The sequence below is a fragment of the Oncorhynchus masou genome, unplaced genomic scaffold, assembly GCF_036934945.1.
Source record: "Oncorhynchus masou masou isolate Uvic2021 unplaced genomic scaffold, UVic_Omas_1.1 unplaced_scaffold_2131, whole genome shotgun sequence".
In the NCBI taxonomy this organism is placed as follows: Eukaryota; Metazoa; Chordata; class Actinopteri; order Salmoniformes; family Salmonidae; genus Oncorhynchus; species Oncorhynchus masou.
Genome location: NW_027008609.1, coordinates 35162 through 47266, shown reverse-complemented (window position 1 = coordinate 47266; position 12105 = coordinate 35162). Strand labels below are relative to the sequence as shown.

The following is a 12105-nucleotide window of genomic DNA, read 5'->3' as shown; positions in this document are numbered from 1 at the left end:
AATACTTATTGTTTCTTTCCTTGGGTCCAGCTCAGCCCCTTTTCCTGCTCCCCCCATTACCGTGTGTTTATAAATAAAACCTAGAGTTTGACGGTAGATTTCAGTTGTCGTGCTTATTTCGTTCACACTTTTCCTTTGTCACAATAATAATTTGCATGAGTTATGTTACGAGTCTCATTACCATCCCCCTAGACTGTCGGGCCAAAAGGGATTCGTAACAGTGGTTTTGGAGCAGTGGCTTCTTCCTTGCAGAGCGGCCTTTCAGGTTATGTCGATATAGGACTTGTTTTACTGTGGATATAGATACTTTTGTACCTGTTTCCTCCAGCATCTTTACAAGGTCCTTTGCTGTTCTGGGATTGATTTGCACATTTCGCACCAAAGTACGTTCATCTCTAGGAGACAGAACGCGTCTCCTTCCTGAGCGGTATGACAGCTGAGTGGTCCCATGGTGTTTATACTTGCATACTATTGTTAATACAGATAAGCGTGGTACCTTCAGGCATTGGAAATTGCTCCTAAGGATGAACCAGACTTGTGGAGGTCTACAATTTTTCTTTAGCTGATTTCTTTAGATTTTCCCAAGATGTCAAGCAAAGAGGCACTGAGTGAAGGTAGGCCTTGAAATACATCCACAGGTACACCTCCAATTGAATCAAATCATGTCAATTAGCCTATCAGAAGCTTCTAAAGCCATGACATAATTTTCTGGAATTTTCCAAGCTGTTTAAAGGCACAGTCAACTTAGTGTATGTAAACATCTGACCCGCTGGAATTGTGATACAGTGAATTATAAGTGAAATAATCTCTCTGTAAACAATTGTTGGGAAAATGATTTTTGTCATGCACAAAGTAGATGTCCTAACCGAAATTTGTGGAGTGGTTGAAAAACGAGTTCTAATGACTCCAACCTAAGTGTATGTAAACCTCCGACTTTAACTGTAGATAGATAGATAGGTCTATCTATCTATCTATCTCTATAACATTAACAACATTCAGTTTGCTACTGCTGTATTTGTTCCACTGACCCTTCTATCCTCATCATTACAGTATACTACATCTGTCACATCAAAACAAATCCAACTAAAACATTGAGTTCCTCTCATGAATAGACAACAAGCATCCTTACAACCCTCCAGACCTGTTCTCTCTATAGTGGTTTGTCAACCATATGGAAACTCTCTCTTTCCCATCTCTGCAGACACACACACACATAACATGAACCACACATGCACACACACATAAATATATACACCCACAAGCCTGAAGGGTGCTCATGATGGCTTACATAACTCACAAAATGCGCACACACAGACACACTCACACTGACACACAGCACTGAGTAATACGTCGTGACAAAATCTGACTAACAACCATCCCAATCACTGAAACACACACACACAAACATACCCACACACACAAACTAGTCCAAGCCAAATGAAATGTGTTGTATGAGAAACTTCAACCATAACTAATCTAATAACCATTTTCTACTGTGGAAGAGCGGAGCGAGGGATGGATAGAGAGAGGAAACAGTTGACAGCTTCTCTTTTATCTCCAATTTCATGTCCTCTTTACTCTGCTCTCTTCTGCTCAGACGTGATCAGCAAGATGGAGAACACACAAAGACACACAGAGGGTACCCTCTCCCTCTGACACCTTCTCCGTCTCAACCTCTCTCAGACCAAACCCCACTGTAGACCTTTGAGAAAGAGAGAGGAAGGGCAGAAGGGAGCGCGAGGGTGCGTACCGCGTATTCTGTATATTTTGGTAGGACTTTTGTCATGTCTATCAGGAATGCCTGGCATAGCTTTCCCTCCCCTCTCTATTGTCTGCTGTCTGTGGCAGGCAGGACAGACCTGTTGGGGAGCTATTCAACCGTTTTTATCACAGCCTTCACATCCCTTATCACCATGTCAACACCCTCTCTCTACATCTGTATAGACCAGGGTCCACTCACACTTGCCTGGTCAAGCAGACACAAGATTTGTTTCAGAATGTGAGCTATTGCGAGATTAGGCTGGTTTCACAAGGCTACACCCAGACTACATGTGGGATAAACAGTCCACTTTAAACACAAGCACACGTACACATGCACACACATACACAGTTAGGTCTGACAGAGCGGAGGTTGAGAGCGCCTTGACTCACAGGCAGGAAAATGTGCAGAGGAAAGAAAAGAGAAGGAGATGAAGAGAAGACAGAGTGAAAGAAAGAATAGTCAGGTCTTACGTAACTCCTTTCCTTGCATCCAGAAATAGACCAGCACACATGGAACACTGGCGGAGCCACAGACATATAGCCATACTCTAGTCTAGAACCCATGCAGTCTGGAACACACTGAGACTTCACACTGACACTTCTAGAACAACACCAAAGGTCTAACTACATGAAGCTTCACAGAGCTTAAACCAAACAGAGGCTGTTTCTATAGAGTAAAGAAGGATATTAGAATTCTAATAGACATACAGCCAGTCACATTTATGACTATAGATGACTTCAGCTTCCCTGAGTAAACACAGGGGGTAACATTCCCTGAGTAAACATAGAGGGTAACATTCCCTGAGTAAACACAGGGGGTAACATTCCCTGAGTAAACACAGGGGGTAACATTCCCTGAGTAAACACAGAGGGTGACATTCCCTGAGTAAACACAGAGGGTAACATTCCCTGAGTAAACACAGAGGGTAACATTCCCTGAGTAAACACAGAGGGAGTAAACACAGAGGGTAACTCCATGAGTAAACACAGACGGTGACATTCCCTGAGTAAACACAGAGGGTAACATTCCCTGAGTAAACACAGGGGTAACATTCCTGAGTAAACACAGAGGGTAACATTCCCTGAGTAAACACAGAGGGTAACATTTCCTGAGTAAATACAGGGGTAACATTCCCTGAGTAAACACAGAGGGTAACATTCCCTGAGTAAACACAGAGGGTAACATTCCCTGAGTAAACACAGAGGGTAACATTCCCTGAGTAAACACAGAGGGTAACATTCCCTGAGTAAACACAGAGGGTAACTCCATGAGTAAACACAGACGGTGACATTCCCTGAGTAAACACAGAGGGTAATTCCCTGAGTAAACACAGGGGTAACATTCCCTGAGTAAACACAGGGGGTAACATTCCCTGAGTAAACACAGGGGTAACAACATTCCCTGAGTAAACACAGAGGGTAACATTCCCTGAGTAAACACAGAGGGTAACATTCCCTGAGTAAACACAGAGGGTAACATTCCCTGAGTAAACACAGAGGGTGACATTCCCTGAGTAAACACAGACGGTGACATTCCCTGAGTAAACACAGAGGGTAACATTCCCCTGAGTAAACACAGGGGTTTCCTGAGTAAACACAGGGGGTAACATTCCCTGAGTAAACACAGAGGGTAACATTCCCTGAGTAAACACAGAACATTTCCTGAGTAAACACAGGGGGTAACATTCCCTGAGTAAACACAGAGGGTAACATTCCCTGAGTAAACACAGAGGGTAACATTTCCTGAGTAAACACAGGGGGTAACATTCCCTGAGTAAACACAGAGGGTAACTCCCTGAGTAAACACAGACGGTAACATTCCCTTTGTCTGGATGTCTGACCACATCCTAACCCTATCCCCCAGACAACTAGCAGACTAGTGTGTGTGTGTGTTGTGTACGTGTGAACAGCCTAGTCTATCAACCCTTTTCATTTAATTAAGATGTGACTGAAAGTGACAGGTGTGTGTGTGTGTGTGGTTAGGAGCTAAATATAACTAGTATGATAAACATTCATTGTAGCCACATGAGGAATGATATACCGTATGAGATAATTGAGCAGGCTAGGATACACAGATGGGGATTACCAAAAGCGTTTTAATCCCTTCCATGACTCTGAATGATGATCTGAACAGTAAGTTTGTCTTTCCTATAATAGCAGGTCTGCCTGGTGAAGCCGTGGCACTGAGACAAAAACAGGTTCAACAACCCCATCTGGTGGTCAATAGAAGTCAACATATCTCTCCTTCTGGGCAAGTAGGCCTACATACTACAATGTAGTGGTGAACCACAGCATTGGTGATACAGTCCCTCCAGTCTAAAGCCATACATACCTAAACACTGAGCACCTTACAGCACCCTAACAGTTTGATTCATGGTTTGATCACAAAACACAACACTCAAACTGTCCATGTGAAACTTATGGTGGATACACATGAATGTTGTCTGTCTTGTGCAAGAGGAGCTCCATCTAATGGTGATCAGTGGTCTCTGACCAGGTCCAGTCTCTAACTGTCAGTCTGGAGGAGAGGCTCTGTTTTAGTTAGACAGAAACACACAGGAATGAGAGAGAAATCACTGTTTAGAGTGCTAAGTACACCCACCCTCTGTCTCTCTGAGTCCCCCTCTGTCCCTCTCTGTCTCTCTGAGTCCCCCTCTGTCCCTCTCTGTCTCTACGAGTCCCTCTCTGTTTCTCTCTCTCAGTACCTCTCAGTCTCTCTATGTCTCTCTCAGTCCCCCTCAGGCAGTACTAACCATGTTTGAAATTTGAATTCTGTTGTACAACTCTGTTCTGAATGCAGTAATGCTTTAACCTAGTTTCTCCCATGCTTGTGTACGTGCGTGTACATGTGTGTAGAGCATCATCATGACGGGTGTTTAAATATAAATGACTATTGTCGGCATGGTTACAAGTAACCAGGCCAGCTGACATTACATCATCATCCTGGGGATGTAGTCTGAAGTGCATTGCATCATCTTGTACTCCAACAACAGCCCTTGTGATTGTGCTAGATGGTGAGAGAAAGAGAGGGAGGGAGGGAGGGAGGAGAGCGAAAGAGGGAGAGAGAGAGAGAGAGAGAGAGAGAGAGAGAGAGGGAGGGACAGAGAGAGAGAGGGAGAAAAAAAGAGGAAGGGACAGAGAGAGGGAGAGAGAGACATGAGTAGGAAAGACAAGTGCAGATAGTGCTACAATCAGTCCTTTGATGGGGAATTTGGGAGGCATCCCCGAGATAGTTTGCAGATAACTAACATCTGCAGATTTAATTTAGGCCCCAGAAAACACACACTGACACACAAATGATAGATGAAAGGACCAGTACAACCTCTACTACACAGAGGTCTAGACATATTATCTTGAAAGATTAAGGACACTTGCTCTTTCCATGACTTAGACTGACCAGGTGAAAACTATGATCTCTTATTGATGTCACTTTTTAAATCCACTTCAGATCAGTGTAGATGACGGGGAAGAGACAGGTTAAAGAAAGATGCTTAAGCCTTAAGACAATCGAGATATGGATTGTGTATGTGTGCCATTCAGAGGGTGAATGGGAAGGACAAACAATTTACAGTACATTGTGCGGCAGGGTAGCCTAGTGGTTAGAGCATTGGACTAGTAACTGAAAAGTTGCAAGTTCGAATCCCGAGCCGACAAGGTACAAATCTGTCGTTCTGCCCCTGAACAGGCAGTTAACCCACTGTTCCTAGGCCGTCATTGAAAATAAGAATTTGTTCTTAACTGACTTGCCTAGTAAAATAAAGGTAAAATGTAAAAAAAATTGGAACGTATTCAGACCCCTTCACTCTTCCACCTTTTGTTACGTTACAGCCTTATTGATTAAAAATATTTTCCCCCCTCAATCTGTGTGTGTGTGTGTGTGTGTGTGTGTGTGTGTGTGTGTGTTGAGGTATCAGTTTAAGTGTGTGTGAGTGTGTGGTTAGAGTCCAGTGTGTGTGACTGGTCGTTGCAAAAGAACTAGTGCAAAAAAGGGTCAATGCAGGTAGTTTGGGTAGCCATTTAATTAGCTATTTAGCAGTCTTGCTGTTCAAGGTCCTGTTGGTTCTAGACTTGGTTCATTGGTACACTTGCCATGTTACAGCAGAGAGCATAGTCTGTGGCTTGGGTGGCTGGATTCTTTGACAATTTATGGGGCCTTCCTCTGACACCGGCTGGTATAGAGGTCATGGATGGCCTGGGAGCTCGGCCCCAGTGATATACTGGGCCATAAGTACTACCCTATAGCGCTTTGCGGTCGGATGCCAAGCAGTTGCATACCAAGCGGTGATGCAGCCAATCAAGATGCTCTCAATGGCGCAGCTGTATAACTTTTTGAGGATCTGATGGCCCATGGAGGAGGGGTGGTGGGGGGCGGTGAGGGGAGGGGATGAAGAAATTAGGAGTCAGATTTCTGTTCCACTTAAAAATGATGAAGAGGCATTGTGTGTTTGGACCATGATTGATCCTTAGTGATGTTAACTTGAAGCTCTTAACCCACTCCACTACAGCCCCCTCATGTGAATTGGAGTGTCCTCGGCCCTCCCTTTTCTGTAGTCCATGATCAGCTCCTTTGTCTTGCTTACGTTGAGGGAGAAGCTGTTGTCCTGGCACCACACTGCCAGGTCTCTGATCTCCTCCTTTCAGGCTTGTATCATCGTCGTCGGTGATCAGGCCTACCATTGGCATGTCGTCTGCAAACTTAATGATGGCATTGGAATCGTGTGTGGCCACGTAGTCATGGGTGAACATGAAGTACAGGAGGAAACTAAGCATGCACCCCTGAGGGGCCCGCATGTTGAGGGGCAGCATGGTGGATGTGTTGTTGCCTAACCTCACCACCTGGGGGAAGCCCGTTAGGAAGTCCAGGATCCAGTTGCAGAGGGAGGTGTTCAGTCCCAGGGACCTTAGCTTAGTGATGAGCTTCGAGGGCACTATGATGTTGAACGCTGAGCTGTAGTCAATGAACAGCATTCTTACATTGGTGTTCCTTTTGGGAAAGGCAGTGTGGAGTGCAATAGAGAGTACATCTGTGGATCTGTTGGGCCATATGCGAAATGGATTGGGTCCAGGGTGTCTGGGATGATGGTGTTGATGTGAGCCATGACAAGACTTTCAATGCATTTCATGGTTACAGATGTGAGTGCTACATGGCGAAAGTAATTTAGACAGTTTACCTTGCCGTTCTTGGGCATAGGGACTATGGTTGTCTGCTTGAAACATGTAGGTACAGTATTACAGACTGGGTCAGGGAGAGGTTGAAAATGTCAGTGAAGACACCTGCCAACTGGTAAACGCATACTCTGCGTACGCGTCCTGGTAATCCGTCTGGCCCTGTGGCCTTAGGAATGTTAACCTGGTTAAAAGGTCTTACTCACATCAGCTACAGAGAGCGTGATCACACAGTTATCTGGAACAGCTGGTTCTCTCAAGCATGGTTCAGTGTTGCTTGCCTCGAAGTGAGCCTAGAAGGCATTTAGCTTGTGTCACTGGCCAGCTCGTGGTTGGGTTTCCCTTTGTAATCCGTGAGTTTGCAAGCCACATCCGACGAGCTCAGAGCCGGTGTTGTAGCATCAGATCTTAGTTCTGTATTCTCGCTTTGCCTGTTTGATGGTTCATCAGAAGGCTTAGCGGGACTACTTATAAATGTCTGGGTTAGGGTCCCGCTCCTTGAAAGTGACAGCTCTAGCCTTTAGCTCAGTGTGGATGTTGCCTGTAATCCATGGCTTCTGGTTGGGATATGTACGTAGGTCACTGTGGAGACTTAAAAGTGCATCGACGATGTAATGAAGCCAGGGACTGATGTGGTGTACTCAGTAGTTTAGCATCCGCTTCATCAGACCACTTCCTAATTGAGCGTCTCACTGGTACTTCCTGTTTGAGTTTTTGCCGCAATCAGGAGGATAAAGTTATGGTCAAATTTGCTTATCTTTTTGCCTATGTGTGTGCGTGTGTGCGGCTATGAGGGATAAGATTGTGGCTCTTATTTGCTGATCTATTTCAAGCAAATCATCATTTTTAAGTGGAACAGAAATCTGACTCCTAATTTCTTCATCCCCTTCCCCTCACCGCCCCTCCTCCATCTCTTTCATTCATATTGTGAGTTGAGAGTGACCTGCATTTGGAGGGTTTCTCAGGGGGAGTGGGATATTCAAAAAAATTAACTTCCATTTCACACCACACACTTGTACAGGTTACACACTTATACATGTGTGAAACAGGACAAATATAAGCACCCCCTATCAGATCTTTAGAGCCTATTCAGAATGTAGAACAATGATCTATCTTTGGCCTGAAGCTCTCCCTCTTCCTCTCCACCTCTTCTCCTCTTCCTCTGTTCCTCTCCACCTCTCTGTCAGTACTAAATCACCAACATTACAACTCGCTGTCTATAGACAGACATTGTGCGTGTGTGTTCGTGTGCATGCAGTGGTGTAAAGTACTGAAGTAAAAATGATTGAAGTACTACTTAAGTACTGTTTGGAGGTATCTGTATCTTACTTTTTATATTTTTTTAACTTTTACTTTTACTCAATTACATTCCTAAAGAAAATATGTACTTTTTACTCCTATACATTCTCCCTGACACCCAAAAGTACTAGTTACATTTTGAATGCTCAGGCAGGACATCAATATGGTCCAATTCACACACCTAACAATATAAAGCTTTGCCACCCCTACTGACTCTGATCTGGCGGACTAACTAAACACAAATAATGCTTTTGCAAATTATCTCTGTGTGCCCGTTTGTTCGTAAATGTAAAAACAAGAACATTATGTCATCTGGTTTGCTTCATATAAGGAATTTGATGTATAGCATTTACTTTTTACTCAAGTTTGACAATTGAGTACTTTCCCCATTACTGTACTTAAGTACATTTAAAACCAGACACCTTTAGACTTTACTCAAGTAGAATTTTACTAGGTGACTTTTCATTTTTCATTTCCAGTAAGGTTTTTATCTTTACTTTTACTCAAGTCTAACAATTCAGTCCTTTTTCCACCACTGTGTGTACACCATTGTTTGGGGGAATTATGTATCCTGTGTGTCCCTGTATTGCTACACACAATATTCTGGTGTCTGTCTGTCCCTCTGTCCCTCCTCTCTGTCAGTCTGTCCTTTCACAAGACAGAAGCCACTCGTCAGTAAAAGGCACATTACAGTCCGCTTAGAGTTTACCAAAGGGCACCTAAAGGACTCCCAGACCATGAGAAACAAGATTCTCTGGTCTGATGAAACCAAGATTGAGCTCTTTGGCCTGAATGCCAAGCGTCACGTCTGGAGGAAACCTGGCACCATCCCTAAGGTGAAGCATTGTGTTGGCAGCATCATGCTGTGGGGATGTTTTCAGCAGCAGGGACTGGGAGACTAGTCAGGATCAAGGGAAAGATCAACGGTGCAAAATACAGAGAGATCCTTGATGGAAAAGGTTCACCTTCCAACAGGACAACGAATCTAAGCACACATCCAAGACAACGGAGGAGTGGCTTCGGGACAAGTCTCTGAATGTCCTTGAGTGGCTCAGCCAGAGCCTGGACTTGAACCCCATCGAACATCTCTGGAAAGACCTGGAAATAACTGTGCAGCAACGCTCCCATTCAACCTGACAGAGCTTGAGAGGATCTGCAAAGAAGAATGGGAAAAACTCAGAATGAGGCAAAGGTTCACCTTCCAACAGGACAACGACCCTAAGCACACAGCTAAGACAACGCAGGAGTAGCTTTGGGACAAGTCTCTAAATGTCCTTGAGTGGCTCATCTAGAGCCCGGACTTGAACCAGATCGAACATCTCTGGAGAGACCTGAAAATAGCTGTGCAGATACGCTCCCATCCAACCTGGCAGAGCTTGAGAGGATCTGCAGAGAAGAATGGGAGAAACTCCCCAAATACAGGTGTGCCAAGCTTGTAGCGTCATACTTAAGAAGACTTGAGGCTGTAATCGCTGCTAAAGGTGCTTCAGCAAAGTACTGAGTAAAGGGTCTGAATACTTATGTCAATGGGATATTTCAGTCTTTTAGTTTTTAGTAGTTTGCAAAAATGTTGTCATTATGGGGTATTGTGTGTAGATTGAGGGGAAAAAATAATTAAATCCATTTTAGAATAAGGCTGTAATGGAACAAAATGTAGAAAAAGTGAAGGGGTCTGAATACTTTCCGAATGCACTGTAAAATCAGCCAAACAAAGGCGGCTCTGTCTGTAGGCTTTCCTCTGATTTCATGAGGGCTCCAGCTAACAGAAGAAGTCTCAGATCCAAGTCTCGGAGCCACTCAGGGCTTCAGGCTGTAAAATACCTTACAGTTGCACTACTCTGGGTAATTCAGTGTCAATCAGAATTACCTCCACTGTAAACAACTGCTGTGGAACATAACAACACCACTAATACATCCAGTAGTACTAATGAGTCACCGTGACAACAGGATGGTTAGAGCAGAGCAGCATCGTGGTTTGACTGGGTAGTGCGTGTGTGTGGGGTACTAAAGGGAAAGTGATGAGGTGTAAGAGGAGTAGCAGATCATTAACATGGTACTGATCCACTGGGTCCTACTTGGAGAAAGAGAGGACTGGCTGGTATGTTACCATTGATTTGTGAGTGAGTGAGTGAGTGAGTGAGTGAGTGAGTGAGTGAGTGAGTGAGTGAGGGAAATAACAACCAGATCTTTTATCACATAAGACCATAATTAAGGGACTCAACTCAACCACACCTTAACACTTGACTGAGGAGGACATCAATACCAGAGATAATACAGAAAAGGCTATATTAACAGAAAATATTGTTCTCGTGTTGACTGATTACTGAATTTACATCCCACTATTGGGTTTCTTATGTACACATCTAGAACATTGTTTCTATCTTTCTCCCTAACATGTATTTGTAATTGAACTGCCTTTCATTAAACACTGTGTAGTATCATATAATTCAATTTTAGCTTGAACAATAAATGTTTTTGCTTGTTGCTTCTCTGCAAGACATCTTACTTCACAAGGGTTGAAGTTATGCAAAACTGTGAATCCAGCAGCTGTTAGTGGTCAGGTGTGCCTCAGTCAGAAGTGTGTCTGTCAGTAAACCTGATCACATCTCTCTCTCATTACATCATTATTCATTACATTAGATTAGCCTCTACTAACGATCCTAATGACCTGTTCTCTCCTTCCCCTGTTCTAAAATTAAATCATTTACATGCTCACAGGACAGGAAAAATATCAATTTGGATAGAGTGCTCTAAAATAGACATGCCAGTCGCTTGGAATAAGTCATAACACACACACACACACACACACACACACACACACACACACACACACACACACACACACACACACACACACACACACACACACACACTGTAACAGTGATAGGGGGGTGTAGTCTACTCACATGCTGCTCTTCTTCCTGGGGGAGCCAAAGGAGTTCTTCCTGTGCTGACTGAGGGAGCCCCCCATGGCAACGCTGGGTGTGTGTTGTGTGTGTTGTATCTTGTTCAAAGCGACCGGCTAGTCTTTTTTAGAGCGCTTTCTCCATATTCCCACTCTTCCAAAATAGTAGAATCCCGGTGATGAAGGCACAGCCTCTATAGACTCTTCTCATTTAACACACTGCATCTCTCTTTCTCTCTCTCATCTAGGCTGAATGGTCTAGCAGCCCAGGAGCCCTGATCACATGCCAACTACTACACCAGTCCCTGCCCCTCTCCATCCTTCTAACCCCTCCTCTCCCTCTCTCCCTGTCCTCTCCCTCCTTCTAACCCCTCCTCTACCTCTCCTCTTCCTCCTTCTAACCGCTGCTCTCCCTCTTTCCCTCTCCTCTCCCTCCTTCTAACCCCTCCTCTCCCTCTCTCCCTCTCCTCTCCCTCCTTCTAACCCCTCCTCTCCCTCTCTCCCTCTCTCCCCCCTCCTTCTAACCCCCCCTCTCCCTCTCTCCCTCTCCTCTCCCTCCTTCTTACCCTCCTCTACCTCTCTTCTTCCTCCTTCTAACCCCTCCTCTCCCTCTTTCCCTCTCCTCTCCCTCCGTCTAACCCTCCTCTCTCTCTCTCTGCTTCTATCTTGCCGTCCCTCCTGCACTGAGCAAATTACAGTCACTTGTAAGGAATTACAGAGATTCTCTAGAGAAAGAGAGTGAATAGGGGAGAGAGAGAGAGAAAGTGGGAAGGAGGGGGTAGTGTTAAAGGCCACTAAGCTCTGGGAATGAGGGCGGGGGAGGATAGCTTGGCAGAGATGAGGGGGGGATGGGGAGGTGTGGCTAGCCTGGTATGGGTGAGGGTACTGTCCGGAGGGAGTCTCGGCCCTATTGTTAGTCGCTGAACAACAGACAGAGATGGGAGGAGGGAGAGGGGGGGTGGTGAGATGAGAGA

The 12105-nt window shown here is 44.8% G+C and overlaps 1 protein-coding gene across 3 annotated transcripts in view; it reads right to left on the bottom strand.

Moving 5' to 3' along the window:
- Nucleotides 1-11467, bottom strand: part of LOC135532953 (transforming acidic coiled-coil-containing protein 1-like) — a 30676-nt gene extending 19209 nt beyond the window's left edge. For 2 of the 3 annotated variants that reach the window (XM_064960378.1, XM_064960381.1), the window contains exon 1: nt 11133-11467. The gene's annotated coding sequence lies outside the window, so the exon portion shown is untranslated. Of the gene's footprint in view, nt 1-4695; nt 4769-11132 lie in introns of all 3 variants that reach the window. The other variant, XM_064960380.1, reaches the window with a different exon arrangement.
- Between the last annotated feature and the right edge of the window lie 638 nt (nt 11468-12105).